The 22,299-nt window shown below is 38.5% G+C and overlaps 1 protein-coding gene across 12 annotated transcripts in view; it reads left to right on the top strand.

Moving 5' to 3' along the window:
* The window catches only part of Sox6 (SRY-box transcription factor 6), a 618,663-nt gene that overhangs the window by 149,311 nt on the left and 447,053 nt on the right, over positions 1-22,299 (top strand). For 9 of the 12 annotated variants that reach the window (XM_031387985.1, XM_031387987.1, XM_031387992.1 and 6 more), the window contains exon 2: positions 5,188-5,257. The exons of the other annotated variants lie outside the window; for them this stretch is intronic. The gene's annotated coding sequence lies outside the window, so the exon portion shown is untranslated. The remainder of the gene's footprint in view (positions 1-5,187; positions 5,258-22,299) is intronic. 12 annotated transcript variants of the gene reach the window in all.

The raw sequence follows: 22,299 nt of genomic DNA, 5'->3' as shown, positions 1-22,299 counted from the left end.
GTTTGGCTTTAGTGGCATCCAGGAGATCAGAGCTGTCTTTCAAAGGAGAAAACATTTAAGAAATTTACAAAAATGAGAAAGAAAACATTTCATTAACTATTATATTATTGTATAGTAGATTTATTGTTGATTTTTTTTTTTTTGAGACAGGGTTTCTCTTTGTAGCCTTGGCTGTCCTGGAACTCACTCTGTAGACCAGGCTGGCCTCGAACTCAGAAATCCGCCTGCCTCTGCCTCCCGAGTGCTGGGATTAAAGGCGTGCGCCACCACCGCCCGGCTTATTGTTGATATTTTTAATAAATCAATACTTAAAAAATATCCAAGTTTCAGTTTTTAGCATAACAAAAACTCCTAAATATAGCACTAGTTTTTTGGGACTTGTCAATTTTAAGGACTGTGAAGAATCCTGATATCCAGGGGTTCGACTATCAATGGAGTAGCCAATATTCTTAGAATATGAGACTATCTTAATGCCACGTAGTTCTGTGCTACTCAGCCATCTCCTCTGATTGCTTTTCTAACGTCCCTTTTGAGGTGGGACCCTAACACTGAAATAATATTGATCATGTAGACTGAGAAACAGAATATATGAGTAGCTAAGTGAACTCTCTTTGGAACTCTTTAAGAGTAGAACCCATATTTCACTAAAGAAGCAAGCTCTTCTAGGGAAGAGTGCTGTACTAGCAGAAAACAAGTTGGGTAGCTCCCTAGAAATAGCACATGGAGTTGACTTGTGGCCTTCATACATGTGTGCACGGGTACATTTGTACCTGCCTACATGTAAACACTCCCAATACCACACTTTGGTGTTAACCTTGTTATCAATTCTTTTGAAAGTCGAAATTCACAGTGTTTTTTATAGCTAAAGGTACTTCATGTGATTATTAAAAAACATTCAATGCAAAATCTAAGCCTTGTGGAATTCAGGAAAAATGAGTCCAGTCTCCTAAAAGTATGAAAAAAAAGTTGTTTTTGTTTTTTGTTTTTTGTTTTTGTTTTTGTTTTTTAATTTTTGTTAAGAGTAATGTAGTTGAGGTGTGTGTAGGAGGCTATATAGCTCTAGGAAATGCATTAGACTTGCACAGAGCATATTATAGGTATTTTAATATCTCAGTTTTTATTTTGAAATATAAAAGATTAGTACTGAGGAAGAAATATTTTGAAGGCAAGTGGTTTAAACCAGTGGTTCACTACATATAACCTTGTCAAGTTAGTGAGTCAAGAAAGTAAAATTCTTTAATTCTTTGTCAATTCTTTAATGTGCAATGCTATAATTTAATGTAAAGGTAAACAACATTTTGTTTACAGGTTTGTTTTTGAAGCACTTTATGGACTTTCAGGGTTGGAAGGCCGTTTTATCTAACTGCCTAGTTGACATTTGAACCTTCTGGCTAAATCAAACAGTAAAGGAAAAAAAAAAAAGGAGTGTTAAAAAGAAATGGGTGTGGCCTGGAGACAGAACTTTATGTAGGATTAAACAAATTTATCCTGAAAGCTTTTAAAGTCTAATTACATGGGGAGGTGCTTGTGTTTTTATTTGCTATTTACCTTTGATCTGTCGGCTATTTTTGGTAGAATAGGACAGATTTTTTTTTTTTTTGAGTTTTCGTGACTTCTTTATTTGATGTTCAGACACTAGTCTGAAGTTGCCTAGTAACTCTGAGTTTCTTTTTCTTCTGACAACCCCTAATATTAACACTTGACTTTTGTTCCTAGACTAATAGCAAGTTATCATATATCTGCTTTCTTCTGAATGTATTGTTTCTGTGTCATAATTAACTTATCCAACCACTCAGTTGCTTTTGATTTTTTAACTATTATATATGTATAACAATGAGCACAAATATTACATGTGTTATATCTTTTCATGTGTTTGTGGTTGGTTCTTTTAGGATAATTGTTAGACAATTTGAAGGATACAGACATTTAGCACTTTTACACTTACCATTAAATTTCTGTTCAGTACGATGATTCCATTATTTATAATCTAGTTCATGATACAAGAATGTTCCTATTTATCTACTCCTCACCAGCACTATTTGATCCAGTTTATAAAACATTTTGCTGGTATTTCAGGTAAATATTTTACTTATATCTCTCTGATTATAAGCTTAGTATTTTATGTTATTAACTGTTTTGTATTATTGGATATTAGTATTTCTTCACTATACCCCTTCCTTTAGATTTTTTTCATGATTTTTTTTATATTGGTATAGACTGAGAAATTTTTAAAATTTATCTAAGAATGTATGAATGGCTGACAAGTACAAGGTAGGGAGCTGGCTACCACTGTAGTGAATGTAAAAGTCTATGTTAGAATTATTTTGAAGGGTAAGACTTTAAAATACCTTCCTGCTCCAGGGAAATCTCTGACCCATAGTCGCCATTGCTGACAGAGTGAATGGGCAAGCAGAGGTTTGAATAATGTGTGGGCCCAGGGTGTTCTGGAAATTCCTCTGACTGAACAGACTGTGATCTCCAGAACAGATGGTGATCTTCTCACTTGTGTGCTGCCCTCAGGACCAAAGTGCCTACTTGTACTTTTGGAAATATCTTCTCTAGCTAGCTTATAGAGTATGTGGTATGTGCAGGCCGACACTTTGGGCCTGTTCTGACATGTTGCTTCTTTATTCCTGTTTTCTATGTTTGAGGAAGATACAGTAATTTTTGTTGTTGTTTATGACAATGAACTATGTGATGTGAGAAATATAAAACCTCTTCCAATTGTTTGCTCCAGAATTTACCAGTAGTTTAAGTTGATTGACAATCTGACTGAGAGATACCTGTACCTACATGTAGTAGGACAACATTGATTTGACAGATGGAATATAGAGAATTTCCTGTAGTGTTAGAGCATTTTTTTTTGACCAAAATATCTGGAATATGGTTTGTTCCAGGATTTAAAATATTTCACAGTTAGAGTTAGACTTTTTTAGAAAAACCAAATACCTACATATGAAAAAGTCTCTATCTCTATATGCATGCAAGGTTTACAAAGTACAATTTCACAGAAATTTTCACAGTAGGTGGTGGGTTCCAATTAATTTCTGAACAGCTCAATGACTGAAAAAGTTCAATTCTTGTTCAGCATGGCATTTGCACTGCCCAGTTCTAGTTGTTTTTCTTATGTCCCCCATTGTTCACATGACAGTGAAGGAGCAGGATGTGTCATGTATCTCTCATAATTACAATTCATGCCTGTAAAAGATTAGTCACCAAAGAAACAAGATATGATATTTTTAAAAAGAGAAATTTTGTAGGTTCAGAAAACCCTTTTGATTTTTTAGCATCTTGCTGTAGACTTCTTTCTTTGAGAGACTTAAATTTTTTTCCATGAGAACTGATTGAACCCAGGGCCTTAGACATACTAAGCCAATGCTCTTCCACTGAGCTGCACCTTTAGTCCTCTCTTTACTGTTGATGCTGAGCTTGGGTCTCATTTGAACTCACTCTGTAGGCCAGCCTGGCTTTGAGGTTGCAGCCCTCCTGTCTCAGCTGCTCCAGTAGCTGGGAACCAGGCCCGTGCCACTGGGGTTGGATCTATGTAATATCTTCATAACGAAGTAAAAGGATCAGATAAGAAAATAATCCCTCCACACCCAGAACCCAATACTATGTTGCCTTGAGGTAATTCATGTTGAGTATCTAGATAGAGCTGTTGTATTCCAGGTAATACTGCCCTCCTAGATCTTAAAATGTCTGATGTCTAAAGCAGAGAAGGGCAAAATCGCAAAGATGAGTGATAATGCTGTCTTCCTGGCCGGACTAGCACTGGTGAGCAGAGTTGGGAGGGACTAAGGCAGCATGTGCTATAGAAGCATGGCATGAGGCAACTCAGAGATGCTTTGATCCAGTGGCTCTTAGCCTTCCTTATGCTGAGAACCTTTAATACAGTCCCCCAAATTGTGGTGACCCCCCAACCATAAAAGTATTTTCGTTGCTACCTCATAGCTGTAATTTTGCTACTGTTATAAATAGAATTTAAATATCTGATATATAACCCCTTGAAAGGATTTGTTTGACCCCCCAGAGGAGTTGTGACCCATGGGTTGAGAAAACACTGCTCTGACCAGATCCTCTCCTGCTCAAATGCCAGACCCTCACCATCCCTACATCCTTACTAGAGATTAGAATAGATTGCCATGATCCCTTAGGTCAAAGCATATTTTAGGGTGGAAGGGCAGAATTAGATATTTACTGTGTTTTGTCTCTTACTTTCAGATGCGCATCCCTAATCTATTCTGATCATTTGTAGTGATTGTGAAACAGGGTATAGTGGTTTCTATGTATTCTTGAATGAATTTTACTTAACCAAGTTAGTTCTAACTTGTGTGTTTGCCGTCTATATTTTTAAAGACGCAGAATGAGTCAAACTCATCCCTAGAGTCCAGGAAAGTTTCTGAGCTAAATTAGTAACTTAAGTTCCATCGTTACTTTCATTTGAACACCACTCATCAGCATCTTCACATTCTGGAAAGAATACAGCCTCGGTAACAAAGTCCCTTTGTCTTCATGGAACCAAAATGGGCTTCATTTAGGCCAAACAATAAAAACAAACGCGTGGGGGCTCCGGAGGGAGGAAACCATAGATATTTAGAGGCATAAGTGACTCATTGTGCTAGTGTAGTTTTATAACGCCGGCTCTGCATGTTTGAACTACATCTGCTACTTCAGTGTAACTGAAGTGTGTGCAAGCATGAGAATGCTGGGTAGAACTGTGGCCATGCAGGATGCAGTGTGCAGCCTCAGCAGCCAGCAGTCCACCCCTGTGCAGAGCAAATGCTGCCTCTTTCCTTACAAATTCACCTATGTGATATTTCTGTTGAATGCATTCAGTGTATTCCTGATGAAATGAATTCTTTTTAACTTGCCAGAACTTTTCAAAATGTAGCTTGCAAGTTTTACTTCCCCCTTTGAAAAAAATCTTTTAGTTTTCACTCCTACTTTTAAACATCCCTGCTACTGCTGATAGTTTTTTTTTTAGAAAAAGTCACTGTGGAGGGAGAGGTTATATTTTTAGATGTAGAACAATGAAATAATTGTTGCTTTTGGCAAAAGAGTAGGTGAGGACGCTGACTCTATTTGAAATGTCACTACCCATCACCAGAATGTATGTTTCTTCAATAAAGCATTTTAAATGCAATTTATGTACACTTTTCCATTTCATTTGTATCCGTTTCTTTTTAGGTCACTTTCATGAATTCAAAGGTGATTTACCAGTGACTTCTGGGTGCTGGGGTGATCCTCGTGTATAATTGTGAGTATTGATCCAGTCATAACTTTTCTCATTATATAAAGGAAAAGTCACAGTTTATAAACAAATCAACCTATATGTAAATTCTGGTTAGCTTTTTAATAACTGTTTAGTAAATATTATTTGTTTTTCATAAGTGATTATTTTGGGATCAAGAGTATAAAAGACAATGTCAGCTGTTGTAAAACCTGCTTGTTGTGACTCCTGGTACAGCAGCACATTGCAGGCCCACCACCATAGGCCTAAACAATAAACTTATTTCAGGAAATAACCCCACTGTAGGAACAGGCCACCTTAAAAATTCTCTTGTATCCACAGATGAATATTTACCCTGATAACTTTGTACATCTTCTGGTTATCTGGACTTGAAATGTGTGTGTCTATGCTCAGAAGTGAGATAAGGCAGATTTCAAGGAGCAGTCCATGCAGGGCGATTGATGCTAAGAAGCCAGATTCATTGGTGACTATATAATGGACATCGAAATGGTGTCGTTCTCTGTTTTCTCCCCTTCTCCAAGTATCTTTATACTTTCAACCATATTTTGGAGGAAAAAACCCTTTTCTCAAGAAAAAAGATTAATTGGAATACTTTGACACATATTTGTTATACAGAAGAAGCCATAAGTACATGGTAGCTATTAAAACATGTCTGCATAAACCTACTTTTAAGCAGCCAGAGTTTGCTTCCATGTTTATACTGTTGCAAAACATTGGTATGTAAGGATGTCTCTTTTACAGTTGACAAGAGTAAAAACATAAGAAACATTTTTTGTTGTTGTAAAGAATATACTTTTTAGGAAAATATTTGAAGAAATGTCAAAAATTAGAGTTTAAGAAACTAATTTTTCAGAAAGCACTGAAAATGTATCTAAAAATCAGTTTTATCTGTCAGTGGAACTGTTGATCAGGACAGGCATTTTGAACTAACAAAACAAATAGATATGAAAATTAAATGTAGTTTAGATCATTTTGTATATGTTTAGTGCTTTAAGAATGACCAAACTGGGGCTGGAGAGATGCTCAGTGGTTAAGAGCATTGACTGCTCTTGCAGACCCAGGTTTGGTTCCCAGCACCCACACAGTGATTAACAACTACCTGAAACTTCAGTTCCTACACCCTCTTCTGGCCTCTGTGGGGCACTGGACACATGTGGTACACACATAAATGTAGACAAACATTCATGCATATTAAATACAAAATTAGTCTTTAGAAAATGACAAAACTATTCTTTAGTGAAGTTATCAACTTTTGTCTGATGATCTTTGGTGACCCTGAAAACACAGGCTCCTATAAACGTCATGTCTTATTTGGATTTCACGCAGGATTTTAATTAGCACAAGGAGCAGTGCTGAGGATTAGGAGGGGAATCAGAGAGGGATGCAAAGCATCTCTTTGGAATTGATGGGAAGAGGGGCTCCAGGTAGCAAGGAAGGATTGTGAGGAGCTGAAGTGACTGCTGGAACTCCAAGGCAAGGGAAAGGGTTTGGAGCTGGCCAGTCTTTGCTCAGCTGTTTCTTTCAGCCCCTTTCTCCTTTCCTTCCTAGCATTCTATTCTCTCTAGTAAGTTCTTCAAGTGATCAAAGGTTTTAAAGAAACAAATATAATTGTCATCATTTTGTTCAAATGTGATTTCTCGTCACACCAAGGTTTCTTTCCTAAATTCTTCACTTCTTAACAAGACACAGAGGCACTAAGCTTGAAAGAAGGTGAACAAGAGCTGGGTCCTCAGGGTCAAAGATCAGGGGGTGGGGACATTGGAAGAGGACACAGTTCACACAGCTTTCATGCCATTATTTTTATAGTTTAACTTAAAACACATCAAACCCTTTCTGGTCAGATTCTGTCTGGTCATGGGAATGGAAGCCATGCTTGTCAAATTGACTAATGTAATCATTTTCCAGTGTTGAGAAAATGCTAGGTTAGGGCATGGGCCAGAGATTCCAGCATTGGTAAAGCTGTCTTAGGCTGTAGAGTTGTGGGAAGAGATGTGGCAGGAAGCTGTGACTGCTCTGCTGTTTCTTCCAGTTGCTGTGGAGCTGATCATCGCTTACACAGGCAGCTTCAGTGATAGGAATCTGCTCGCCAAGTCAGGCCAGAAAATAGGGGCAGTGGGTGGGTCAGTGACAGAGGCTTTATGAGCCTTACTCTGAAACTGCCTGTTCACTACATGTCTAAGACAGAAAGCTATAGCTCACAGCTACAGTCTGTGAAGTAAGGACTGTGGGATATCATTTTGCACATTCATAATGAATAGGCCACACCAAGGGTGTGTGAGCACTGATTGGGATCTCTCTGCTCACATCTGCCAGTCTGGCCAGGTGGCTGTGAAGCTGATTGGCTGTGGCTTCTGACACTGCGTCTTATGCTAGTAGTCTCTCTTCCTTTTTCTTTCTCTCTTGTTATAGAGTAAAATGACATATTTTTCCAAAGTAGGCACCGAGTAGAAAGATCTTGATCTGTATGCTGTATGTCATATTTATTTTATCTTTAATGAAAAATAATTATTTAACCCTTTCTATTAAATTTTATCATGATAATAAATGATTGATTAAATAAGTCAACAAATAACAATAAACCCCAAAGATGGTTCAATAGATAATTTGCTTTTCTAATCTTCCCAGACTACTCAGTAATTTGAAATAGATTCCCACATAGAAAATGCTGCCTCCTTGTGATCTTAATAATAGTAAGGTCACCTAATAGTTTATTGTCTGGTACACATTCACACACACATATGAGGTGGGTTGAGCAGAGAGTATTGATTAACTAAAGGCCTGAGGCAGTAATAGAGCTTAAGTAGGCATGACCCTACTTTACAGACTGAAGTTGACTGAGTTTTGTGAGATGAGCCTGTGATGTCGACACGCAGGACACACACCTGACCTTGGTGTGTACCAGTCTTCCCTACAGCATCGTAATGTCCTCCGAGAGACAATTTTCATCTTCTATCTCTTGTTTTTGTCACTGTCTCTGACTTCAGTTGTGTGCTGTATGAGGGGAGCAGAGGCCCAGTCTCTTCTCCCCACTCACTTCTTCACTTTTTGGAGTGCTGGCACCTCCTTGGCCTTTCTCTACACTTGTGTTCCAGACTACTACATGTCATACTTCTGCTAGAAGTTTTTGAATTACATAGATTGGGGGGGTACATGGATTCATTAATTCACATCTTTGTGGTATTATTATTACTATTATTATTATTACTATTAGTTTTTAATGAAAATAAATCTGTGGCAAACTGAGCATAGCCCAGACCAAGGCTCCCTCAGGGAGAACATCTGTGAATTTAAAGGAAAGTAGGTCTAAATGCATTATCTTTAAAAAATATTATTCCAGTCTAATCTTGACATAGAGCAGGTAAATAAAAAAGATGAGCTGTGAAAATCCACAAATAGGGCTTGAATGCCATTTTCCATGACAACGGGAGCTGCCCCACGGAAGCATTAGTTCTGGGAATGTAAGGAATTTAGAATGGTGCCTTCTCAGTTTTACAGTTGTGTGCTCATGTTAATTAGAGATATACTGACATTTGAAGTATCTACATTAATGCACAGACCTACTATACATTTGTGAACCAAGGCCAGAAATCTCCTTTAATTGAAAGGAGCTGCTAATCTGACTGCATATCCATTACACCGCAAGCTTTTAAGTTTTATGTACTGGTGTCTATGCACTCTTGCTCTTTATATCCTCTCCACTGCCTATTTCTAATTTATCCCCCAAAGTCCAGCCTGCTCTAGTTTCACATCCCAGACTGGTGTTTTAAAGTGTTATCAGTGGGATTTTTCAGGAAAAAATGTGTTTAATAGTGTTTCTTTTCTCTGATTTCCTAAAGTTTTGGTTTTCCTTTAGAATGGTCTACTCGGAAGTCAAATAGGCTTTAGATCTATGGAGCTTGCTCCACTCCCTGTATGGAAGGAAGCTCACGCCAAGTTACATGTCAGACTCACACTGCAGTTTTAGGGAGAAAGTCGAGTTCTGCAGATCCTGATCAGATGAGCAGCTCAGCGGCATTCTGGTTTTCCTGGTAGAGCTGTGGTTCTGTTGTTTTCATGCCAGACCATGTCTCTTCATATCTGCCCTGTATCTCAATGCCTTCTTGAGGTCAGATTTTAGAGATTTTGCCTTGTACAGCAGCTTACATGTAAAGTAAGACCTTCAAACTATTTTTATGACCTTGTATTTCTTTAATATTTTTAATGATTTTTTTAAAAAATTATTTTATGTGCATTGATGTTTTGCCTGCATGTATGTCTGTGTGATGGTGTCAGATCACCATTACAGATAGTTGTGAACTGCCAGATAGGTGCTGGGAATTGAATCTGGTCCACAGAAGGAGAAGCCAGTACTGTTTACCACAGAGTCATCTCTCCAGCCAGAGCTTGTATTTCTTAAGATCTGCTTGTCAAGGTTTTAAACCTAATTGTTTTGTGCTTGTTGTCTAGTGAAACTTCTTCACTCACTTTTTGGAGCAATCTGTGAATATTACACAAGACCAGACAGAAGGTTTCTTTTTGCAGCACCAGAACACACTGCCCCAGAGGGCTCTTAGGACTCAGGACCTGTTCCATTAACTTATTCTACATGCACACTCAGACCCAAGACCTGGGCCCATTAGAACTTACTCAGAACTGTCATTAGGGCCTCTTTTCCTCCTTACGACTTCTGCCCGTGCAGCACCCAGCACTTTCCTCTTTCATGTTGCTGCTACTCCTTGTGCCATCACAGCTCACTTGGTAATTTCAAGTTAATTGCTCAATTATCAATGATAGTCACAGAGGACTTGAAACATGCGCAATGGAAGATCTTTAAAATTTCAAAATAAGTTAGTGTGTCATAATCTTAAATGTGAGACATGCCAATATCTTCAGACATAAACTACACAGCCTGAGTCAGGCATTTCAGAGAAGGCTAAAACTCACTCTTAAAATCGCAGCTTTTGTTTGGCACCAAAGTGTTTCATCTTCGCTGATTTCAAACAGCATGTCTGAATTTGATCTTGGTTTACTCTTCAGCACCTATGAACTGGGGTGGTTCAGAGAAGAAAAGGGAAGTGGAGTTGTACAGATTTCTGTTTGAGTGTTGGAGTAGAAACACGCAATCACACATTCTCTGTAAAGTAGGCTTGGCTCACAGTGGGCCTACGTTGGTGCCAGCATAAGAAGCTTCTGAAGGAGGCAGGATAGTGTGGTGGTGGTGTTCATGTACCAGGTGGGGAGGCTGTAATCAAAGGACACATGTAATCATTATCTTTTGCTGCTGAAAACACAGCCCAAGAGCAGTGACTTTGAGGACTCATTGAATCCTACCTAGCAACACCCTGATGCTTCCAAGATAACTCATACATTACAACAGAACTATTGTAATGCTTTTGGCAACTAAGCAAAGTATTATTACAATTTTTGATTTATCATCCAGTTTATGGATTTCTCTAAACTAATATTGCACCAACAGCTCCATTTTTAGATGCTATAATGATCCTTTCATATTTCTGTAGGACTGTAGTGAAGCTGGATTTACTTGCTGCATTTGAAGGTTTTGTGGACCACACAAGGCTCACTGCCCACTGGAGAAAGGAGAGTGGATGCTTGGAGAGAACTGCTCCTTGCTGCTTTCTGAGATTGTTTTAGCCCAAAAGAGAGACTTTGACATTGCCCTGTATTTTTACATGACAGTAATTCTTAATGAAAGGACCGAATGTATATAGATAAGGGCAAATTCAGTCATGGCCTTAGCGGGGTAGTGCTCTCAAGCATAGGTGAGGGGTGCCAGCAAACACTAGTCCACGTCGACCAGCAGGATGTGACAGACAGGTCACCCAGAATTTAGCAAAAAGTCATTGATTACTTCAAGTATTTTAGTAATATCCAGTTCAGGAAGACTGAGAAATCAGAGACATCTATTTTGTTGTGTTTTTGTTGTGTCTCTGCATTACTTAGCTGAGTTTTATCTAAGCATGTTGGTATGTCATTTTGCACTTTGGCATAAGGATAATCATTTCATCAATTTTTGCCAGTTCCAAAGCATCACAATATGAGTTAGATGTTGCTGGTAAAGAGAAACATGGCGCGCAGTCTCTCTCCTTTTCAGTGTATTGCTTACATATTTCTTCTTGCTGGGAGTTTTCAAAGGCATGAGTTAATTATACTTAGAGAGATGCATTTCTAAAACCTCACTTCATATAGAAGACTGGCAAAGAGACTTAACACTCACTAATGTTAAGTCAGAAAGCCAATCCCCATGATGTGTGCTTGTTGTTATTTGCTGAGCACTAAGGGCTTGGCACAGTGTTTGCAAGAGAAGGGAGGTGTTTATACCTGAGGGGCTAAAGTTTGAAATATTACTAGAGGGTTTCTGTGGGTGGATTTTTCTCTGGACAGAGTTGGTGCTTTTCCTTCTCAGCTCAGCTTTCTATGGGCAGAAGTGAACAGACCCACCGATAGCAGCAGGCTTTTCATTCCAACTCTTTCCTGGCTCTTTTAGGGCTTTGGAATACACAACCACAGCACAAGACATGTTTGCCAGTTAAGCCTGGCATTATGAACAATTAAGCAGCAGCATTAATGGAATCCAGGCTCTGCCCTTATAGCTACCTGAACTGAACAGAATACAATATTTTTTTTTCAGGTGGGGCAGACTGATAGGAAGCCCATGGCTTGGTTTTAATGACTGCCACAAATGTTCCAGTTTCATTAAACTAAGTAATGTAGAAATTTAGATATATTACTTCCCATGAGAATACTATCTTCTTTTGTTATTATGTGTATCATTACATCACAAGTTAGAATGGATGGGCTGTTAAAATATGTGCTTAAGTTCATATTCACTGAAGACTGACAGCTTTAAGGGAAGGGAACATTCTGGAATTTCTCTTAGTAATGGCACTGTGTGAACCTACTGACTGTGTTGGTTCTATGATTAATTAAGTGGGTTTTTCCATGAACCCAAAGTTGTAGGGCAAGCAGGTAAGAAACATCTGGGGACACTGAGAAACCTGAGCATAATATGGGGCAGGAGTATTAAAGGACCCAGAGCTTTGGAGAAGGCGATATGCCTGAAGAGGTGGGACAACATCTGTACCTCCTACATTATGAGTAACTGCGAAAACAGAGACAGTGAGAGATGTGTGGACAGGAGACAGCTGAAATAGGAGGCTTTTTGTAGATGACAAAATGGATTTTAGGACTGTTTTCTAAGACTTGGAAATACTTGTTGGGATTGAGCAACAGTTATTTAAAAGGATTTCTACAATTTCTTCTGATTTATTGCAAGTGTATTTATTTTAATTCAGTGCTTTTTAAAAGTACAACTTAAGACATTCCAGGAAGTGTAGATTCTTCAGAAAAACTAATGAGAATAATTTTACTTTATGTGGGTAAAGAGTCATAAAGATACATATGAAAATAATCACCTAAATAGATTATGTTAACATTGTATGGCAGAACTCTAGGAAAGTTCTTCCTCAGGTCAGCATTCCAAGAGAGAGTTGCACCCCATGAATAGTGCAGTGATCTTAGAGATGATGTGGAGCATATATGCAACGGAGTACTATTCAGCCATAAAAAAGAACAGAACGATGTGATTTGCAGGAAAATGAATGACATTAGAGATTGTCATGTTAGCTGAAATAAACCTGGCACAGAAAGGCAAGTATGTTATGTTTTCCCTCTTAGCTCTCACCTTGATTTTTTAAAGTCTAGAGTCTGCATGTAAGGGAAAGCATGAAAAGCTAGTGTAGTCCATCCTCTCATGCAAATGGCAGTGTGGTGAATCTGCCTTCTGCTTCCTCTCTTCTCTCCCTCCCCTTTGTTTTCTTCCTCTCTCTGTCCCTTCTTTGTTTCACTGACGGTGGCTTTCCTTTTAGTTTGCACTGTGTGGTAAGTTGAAGGTGACAGTTGGCACTTGCCCCTTAAGTTCTGTACAATACCACTGTTCTGACGGGAGCTACAGATCTTCTTTAAGGTAGCCTGTGTTTTTTACTGTCATTATTTTCTTTTTTGTTTTTTCAAGACAGAGTTTCTCTGTATAGCCCTGGACATCCTGGAACTAGCTCTGTAGAGCAGGCTGGCCTCCAGCTCAGAGATCTTTCTGCCTCTGCCTCTTGAGTGCTAGGATTAAAGTTTTCCAGATCTGGGAAACAAAGAACTGAAACAAAGAACTGATTGTTCTTTATTTTTGTTCCAGTTTTAAAATATTAACTAAGGTCCCTCTAGACCAGTGGTTCTCAACTTTCCCAGTGCTGTGACCCTTTAATATAGTTCCTGATGTTGTGGTGACCCCATAAAATTATTTTTATTGCTACTTCATAACTGTAATTTAGCTACTGTTTTGAATTGTAATGAAAAAATTTTTGAGATGAAGTGTTGCCAAAAGGATTTTGACTCACAGGTTGAGAACTGCTGCTCTAGTCCATCCTGTGCAATCAAAGGGAAATGGAGGAACTATTGGAATTAGTTTATTATTATGAAGTAATGAAGATAGGATATTTGGTAAGAAATAGCCTTTATTGTGTCAGAAGCTTACTAAGCCAGAATTAAGGCTTGTCAAGTTTTAAGGCTTATTGAGTATTTGCTGAGAACAGGATAGAGGAACAAGCACCTTTTTAAAAGGTTTTAGAAGGTCCCCAACAGTGAGCTTGCTGGTTATCTCTGTACACTTGCTGTGTGTCTCTTGGGCATTTCTTCTTCAGAGAATGAATTAGACCCAGTTCTTGACACTGCTATTTCTTAAGAACAATTCCACTTACACATAAATAAGGTAAATGTTCTATAGAGCAGAAGGGTTAAGTTTATAGGTTATAGCAAGAGTAGTGTTTAAATAATGACAGCTATACACTTGGAAGAAGGCTGTGGCTTGGCTAAGGCCATGTGTACTGATCAAATAGTGAGTTCACAACAATCTGAAATTCATCAAGGGTGTTTCCTTGGTGATAGCACTTAACACTAGTACTCTACACTTCCTACAGCAGGAGAGGAATGGGTGGGCCCAACAGTCAGGACTTGCAGCCGTGGGTTTTACTGTATAGGCTAGCTTTCAGAGATGCTGCAGGGCAGGCACTCTCCCCAGTTGTGGTTTTGTATGCTGGTTGGTTTCTGTTTCCTTTTCTTTTTCTCTTTCTTTTTTCTTATGCTAGTGTTTAAAATGCTAGGAATGTATCATGTACAATGTCAGTTTCCTCCCCCAGATTAAAAGTTCTCTCAGGATGGATACCATGACTATTATTTAAGCCTGCAGAGTCAACTTCTAGTACAATTCCTGATCTATAATGAGTCCCTCATAAATATTTATTGAAAGAGTGAATGAACAAACAGTAAGTTGATAAAGGAGAAAGGACAGGTGGAAATGAGGGAAGTAAAAGACCAAGCTAGGACCTGAAATCTGATGCCCAAGATGGATGGACATCTTTTAGATATTCCTGGGTATGAAGTTCCCATTGCATTGTCCCTAACTCAGAGCAGCTGAAATATTTGGTCTCTGCACTGTTCCGTCTTAGCTTGAGATTGAATGCCATTTCACCTTTTCCAAGCCTATTGCAACTCAGCTCTCTTAACTCAGTTGTCTTAGGCTAACAGCTTTCTCCAGGAACAGCGATATGGTACCCTGGACCTTCAGAATTCTCTTCCTCATACACCGAGAGTACTTTTCTTTATTCTCTAAGATGGACCCATTATTTAGGTCTTGGTGCTGTGGATTTGAGTTTGAGTCATGTGCATTGTGCTTGTTGCATGCCCTGCTGAGTTTTCTCTTGGAGAGGCAAGTCACTGTGAGGGCATGGAGCTCAACTGAAATAAATCTTAGCACTGCTGTGCTGGTTTTGGTCCTCTAGTAGTAACTGATTTTTTGTGACTTTTTTAAAAAAAATTTTTTTTGCTATTAATACATATGATGGTCAAGAAATCTTTTGTTTGAATTTTTTGCTCTTGTAAAATTCTTTTGAGCACTTTAAAATTTTCTGGAGCCACTTTAAAAACTGACCTTATGGTGTCTTTTTCTTCTGTCTCCCAGCTAAGGAAGAAATGAATAGGATGGAGTAAGTGCAAGGTTTGTCTCATGTCATAGACATGGGTTTATATCTCAATCCTCCTACAGTGTTCTAAATGAACTTCCACAGGGTATAGGGAACAGGTTTCGGTGGTATGAAGCAATATTCACCTTTACTTGGGTCAGATTATGACCCTGATGCATTGGCTGTATGAATGCTGTCAAAAAACATCAAAAATCTGCTTCCTGGGCCTATTAGGATGGTTCAGCAGATAAAGGTATTGCCCCTAGACCAAGGACTTGTAGTCAATCCATGAAACCCACATGGTGGAGGAAAAGAGCTGACTCTCAGAAGTTGTCTTTTGACATCCACATCCAGACTATGGGATATATGAATCCATTCACACCCATGTCCACAACATGTCCCCCAAGACAGACAGACAGACAGACACACACACACACAGAGGCATGCACCACACAATACACACACACATATGCACCACACACACACACACACACACACAGAAGCATGCACCACACACACACACACACACACACACACACACATGCACTACACACACACACACACACACACACACACACACACACACACATACACATAGACAAGTAAATAAAAATGTGTGTTTCTACTGTCCCTTTTCTAAAAAAACCAAAACCAAACCAAACCAAAACAAAAGCATTTGAAGCAGCTTATTTTTCAGCTTTCTAGAAATTAGAAGTATAGTAAGGAGTGATTTGCCCCCACCATAGACTTCACACAGGATGACATAACCAGTGGCCAACCAATATCCGCTTAGTCCCTAAAACATATTTCTAAGTATGACCAGCTGTTTTCCCAGTTAAAGCAAATCATTGTTTTGATAATAAAGGTTTTTAATCATAGAGTGTTTAGTACCTGCTGAAAATGAATTCATCTCCACAGCCATACACAGCATATGGAGTATACTCAAAGCATAACATTAGGCATTGCACTAGAAATAAATGCAAATATGTGCATAGGTTCCTGGGCTGGGAATTGTATAGTGCTTTTATTCCTTGTTGTGTCCCAAGTATCTAACTAAGGTAACATATGCTCCAAGAAGGTAGTAGTAAATATTGACTAAGCTACAATGGTTCTGATTGTTTCAGAGATATTATTGTCTCCCATGCAGAATGTATTAAGTGCCTTACAGAGAGAAGTCAGCATTCTAGAGTCTACTTTTAAAGATACATCATTAAGGAAAAGGATATTAGAAGTATTTATTTATTTATTTATTTATGCTTATGTATGGGTGTATATATGTCACAGTGTACCTGTAGAGGTCAGAGGCCAAGTTTTAGGAATCATTTATCTCCCTCCACCATGTGGGCTCTATAGATTGAACTCAAATCCTTAGGCTTGGTGCAAGTACCTTTGCCTACTGAGCCACAGCCCTAGCCCTAGGAAGCAAACCTTTAATGTTCCTTGACAGTTGAGTACAATTTTGTGAGAAGAATAGGCGAGGAAGAAGGTGTGGTCTTGTGGTGTAGGACTAGCACAGGACAAGTGATGGCAGTGAGGGAGCCAGGGGCATAGGGAGAGGTTTGGTATTATGGGGCACAGCTTGTTGGAAGAGCTGAAAAATGCAGGTATGATCATATATGACTGATGTTTTCACACTAAGTAGATCACAGGGGTTATCATGACCAGAGGCCAGAGATGTTAGTTCTGAAAAACTAACTCAGGCAGCAGTCAACAGGGTTGACTGGAAGTCTCTTTGCAATCTGAGCAAGGGAAAGTGCTTGTGAGGGATATAATGCACATGTTTCAGGAGGGGGTAAAGGTATTTAAGCAAAGGATCAATAAGAAGGGTGGTGGAAGGCTATAATAGCAAATGGCCCTTGTTTTTTCTCTGTTTCTTTTGCTTATGACTACATGGGATTTATTTATTTATTTTTATTATTTATTTATTTATTTTTGGTTTTTCGAGACAGGGTTTCTCTGAGTAGCCCTGGCTGTCCTGGAACTCACTTTGTAGACCAGGCTGTCCTCGAACTCAGAAATCCACCTGCCTCTGCCTCCCAAGTGCTGGGATTAAAGGCGTGCGCCACCACCGCCTGGCTACATGGGATTTATGAAAGGCAAGATTGACCCACTACAATACCTCTTGCCAATGGGTACAATCGTTTCCATCTCATTGATTATATTCTCACTTAAACTTAGGGATTTTTTCCTTTCCTTTCCATGGAATGCAAAGGCAATATAGTATTTTGTAAGGGAACAAAAGTAAGCTTAAAGATAAAATTACCTTGAAGATTTAGAGGCACACAAGTGCATACACGATGTGGAGATGTATCTAAGAAGAACAAACATGGACTCCAGGAGCTCAAGGACATAGGCAGGGACATGTCGATTTTAGATGCTTATTGTGGAGCCAGGCAGCTGTGAACATGAAGAAAGCAAAGAGCCTTGAGATGAGGCAGTGTTTTTCAGGTGGCTTTCTTGGGATCATTATTCTGCGGCCTCTGTAAAGAATAAAGCTCTCTTGGGTCATGATGACAGTGGCTCCCTGGTTCAGTTGTCACAAAAGGTATGGTTGCATCAGACATTATACTTAAAAACATGGCTCTCTTTTACTTATTCCTTTCAAGGCAAGATGGGCAGTGCTGGAAATTATACCACAATGTGAAAAGCTTCTACTGAAGTGAAACTTAGAAAACAGGCATTTCAAAAAACTACATATACCCACACAGCTTCCTTGAAGATCTTGGCCATTTTTGTTACAGTACTCAGAAAAAACATTGACATCCATCTATCCATATAGCCATCCAACCATCTAAACAATTGTCCATCCATTCATCCATTCATTTCTTCATTTATCCATAATCCTTCTGTCCACTCATCTATCTAATCATCTACCCACATATCCATCTGTCTATATACCTATTTATCCATCCATCCATCTATCCATCCATCCATCCATCCATCCATCCATCCATCCATCCATCCATCCATCCATCCATCCATCTATCTATCTATCTATCTATCTATCTATCTATCTATCTATCTATCTATCTATCTATCTATCTACCTATCCACCCATTTGTCTGTCCACTCATCATTCATCTTCTATCCAGTCATCATCTATCCATCTATTCACTTATCTATGCATGCATTCATCTATCTATCCATCCATCCACCTATCCATCCATCCATCCATCCATCCCATCTACTTTATATGAATTTGAATTATTTCCATGAGAATTTAAAAAAGATTTATTTTATTTATGTATATGGGTGTTCTGACTGCTTGTATATATGTGTACCATATGTATATTGGGTACTAGAGGAGTCCAGAAGAGGGTGTTGGATTCCCTGGACCTGGAGTTATAGGCAGTAGTGAGCTGCTATGTGGGTTCCCGAACTGAACCCAGGTCCTATACAAGGGCAGCCAATGTACTTAAATGTTGAGCCATCTTTCCAGTACTCCATAACAATTTGAACTTAAGAATCTTTCACATGAGGCAGAATTTAAAAGAGAAAAGGGATAGATTTAAAATAGATCAGGAGCTTACAGTCTGATTGTAAGAGAAAATGAAATACACACATCTAAAAAATGCAAAGGAAACTGACACATCTAGCACTTCCTCCCTGCAAAGCTGTTCGTTGTTCCTTCTTTAGAGAGTTAAACAGGCTGGCTTCATTCATCTTCTATTTAAATACATCTGTCTCAGCTCTGGACATACTGAATGCTTTTTCATAGCTTTTGTATGACTGAAAAACCTATCTTACTTGTTCCTAGGACTAATGAATATGAATATTAGATATATACATTTGTGTGTATGTGTTAATACCAAACTGTTTTTCATATGCTTCCATAAATTCTATATCCTTCATATGCATTCTATCAATTAAGATATCTGTGTGCTAAAAATATGGAAAAATTGAATATCCTCTTAGAAAATTAACATTTATTGATGTTTCACAACTTAGAGTCTTCATACGCCTTTGTGCTTTAAGTATAAACAAAGCAATAAATAAAACTTTTAAAATTTCTCTGTGGATCAAAGTATATTTACATGTTCCATGTCCACACCCCTGCCAATTGCCCTAAATGATAGCTGCTACTAGCATAGTATCAGGGTACAATGTTCTCAAGGTTTTTTTTTTTCCCTCAGTACCAGCCCTATTGCCTGTGGGAGGACCTGTGAAAGTATTCTAACAGTTTTGAAATAAGACATGTGGGATTCCTAGCACCCTGGGCTTTGCTGGAGCTAGCAGAGGTGTTAGTCAAAGCATAGAATGCCACCTGTGCATGCTGGTTTTGATAGCTTTATTTATTTCTTTTATTTGATAGCTTTTTTTGAGTTGGACTACAGTAATAATGCCATTTCCATAGCAAAGTAACATTTCATTATTCCCAGTGGGTCTTCATGATCCTTCCCAGTTTCTCATTCTTGCTTCTTGCCTGACCCAGACTCCAGGTTGTCACTGATCTGCTATCATAGCTCACTTTATACTTCATAGAACTTTGCATTAGCAGGATCACACAGAATATGTTGGGTTTTTTAGAGTTTCTTTCATTGGGTGTAATTATTTTGAGATTCAGCCATGTGTTTGCCAATACCTTATTTTTAAAATTGTGGAATAGTGTTTTATTATGTCAGTATGCCATACTTTTGATTGCCCATTTAGTTTTTTCTTTTCTTTTCTGTTTTTGACTTACTATAAGTGAGGCTGCTGTGAACATCCATTTTTGTGTGGTTCTGTACTTTCTGTGTCTTGGATCAGCACTTGAGAGAACGGGGTGTTTAGAGAGGCAAGTGTGAGCTTAACTTTATAAGGCTGCTGAACTTTTCCAAAGCCCAACTTTACCTTCCTTATGTTCCTGCTACAGTGAACGAGTGGTTCAGGCACTCCACATTCTTAGCCTAGGTTCTCATGCTTAGCCTTCACCCTTATGTATATGAAGACAGATTGTAGAAATCAGTTCATGCCTTGTAGTGTGGGGTTCCAGTGATTTAACTCAGGTCATCAGGCGTGGTGCAGGCCCCTTTCCAAGCTGAGCCAGCTCACTGGCCCACCCTGTGCATTTATCTTTCCCTAATGACTGATGATGTTGACTTTCTTTTCATGTGCTCGTTTATCTACTTTGCTGAAATACCTTTCAGTCTTTTCCTGATTTTTGGGTTGTGGTTGTTTTTCTCATTGAGTTATAATATTTTTTTGTATATTCTAAGTTACATTTTTTGGAGCATTTCATATAAATTATTGATTCTATTGGCATGAGTTTTTCATGACACCTAACTCATTATATTTTTAATATATGTAAGCTATTTAGTGTAACCATATCTCTGTTTTCTGATATGAGAATATAAATACAATATATCAGAATCTAATGTTCTAATCTTGATGTTTCCCATTCTCTGCGTGGTTTGGTTTTTATTTGCTGTTTTTCTGATTTATTAAGCTGAGGCCGAGGCTGCTTTTTTGAGGTTCCTGAATTAGCACTTGTGAGTGCTGCCGCCCTGGCTGCTTCCCTGAGCCTGAGAGGTCACAGCCACATTTGCAGTCACTTTGAATGCTTTCCAGTTTCCCTCTTGACTTCTTCTTCTTCTTTGTTTTTGTTTGTTTGTTTGTTTGTCTTTGGTGGTTTTGAGCTAGGGTTTAATTGTGTAGTCTTAGCTGTCCTGGAACTCACTCTGATCAGTCTGCCTCTGCCTCCCTTCTTAAATTCATGTTTCATTTAGAAGTTTAAGTTTATACTTTAATAGTTGGGTATCTTCCAGTCATTCTTCTGTTACAAATTCCCAGTTTAATGCCACTGTATCAGAAAGACCCCTTGTGTGATCTAAATGCCTTTTAACACATTGAGCTTTCTATTATAGCTGAGAAAATGCTCCATCTTAGAACATGCCATGTGAACAGGAAGGAGTGAATGCTCTGCTGTTGGATGGCATTGATTGATTGATTGATTGATTGATTGATTGATGGAGTTGGTCAGGCCTTCTGTTATCTTTTTTGACTTTTTGAAGATAGTAATGTCACTATGTAGCTCAGGCTGGCCTACATTCTGTATGAGTTTCCTGCCTTAGCCTGATGAGTGCAGGGCTCACAGATGTGTGCTACATACCTGGTTATTTTTGACTGTTGGGTTTTCACCCACTAAGAGAAATTTTGGAAACTCTTATTATTCTACTTAAATTTTTATCTACCTTTGCAGCTTTTTCTTTGAAGCTGGGCCAGGTGGATTGGTATTTAGATCATTATATCTACCCAGTGCAATTACACAAGCATTACTATAAAATAATTGAACCTGGAGAAGTTCTTTTTGCTCTGACGTCTACCATGTCTGCAAACACATCGCAGTCTTTTCTTAGTGTTGCTGTGCTCTGCTCCTTTGCTCTCTCTCTTCTTTTTCCTTTTCTCTTCTCCCTCTTTTCTTTCTTTCCTCCTTTCTTTTTTCTTTCTTTCCTTCCTTCCTTTCTTTTTTTCTCTTTTCTTTTTTTTTAGACAGGGTTTCTCTGTGTTGCTTTGGCTCTTCTGGAACTCAGGTTGGTTTTGAACTCAGAGATCCATCTGGCTCTGTCTCCTAAGTGGTGGAATTAAAAGTGTGCACCACCACCAACCAGTTTTTTCAACTCTCACTTTTGAATGGTTGTGTTTTCATTTGAAATTGATTTCTTATACATGACCTATAATTTTTATGTAATGTGATAATTCTGCCTTTTAACTTGGATGCTTAAATTGCTTTTGTTTAATGAAGTCACTGGCTTGGTTAAGTATCAGTATGTACTCTCTTTTTCTATTTTGTCATCTATTCATTCTTCAGGTTTTCTTTTTTTTGCCTTCTTTTAAATTTGTTGAGCATCTTGATTATTTTAATCAAAAACTTTAAAAATGTGTTTGTTTTATTAATATTAGTGATTGCTCTAGGGCTTATAGCAGCTCTGTTCAATGATCAGAGCCTTGGTACTAATGATGTCACATACAAAGACTTGCCATGGTGTGGCTTCATTTCTCTACACCTGCTACAATCCTCATAATAAATTATATTTCTACTTTGAATTTTCAATAAGATTTAAA

This window comes from Mastomys coucha, unplaced genomic scaffold (assembly GCF_008632895.1).
Source record: "Mastomys coucha isolate ucsf_1 unplaced genomic scaffold, UCSF_Mcou_1 pScaffold21, whole genome shotgun sequence".
NCBI lineage: Eukaryota > Metazoa > Chordata > Mammalia > Rodentia > Muridae > Mastomys > Mastomys coucha.
This window is presented reverse-complemented; position numbering and strand designations above follow the sequence as displayed.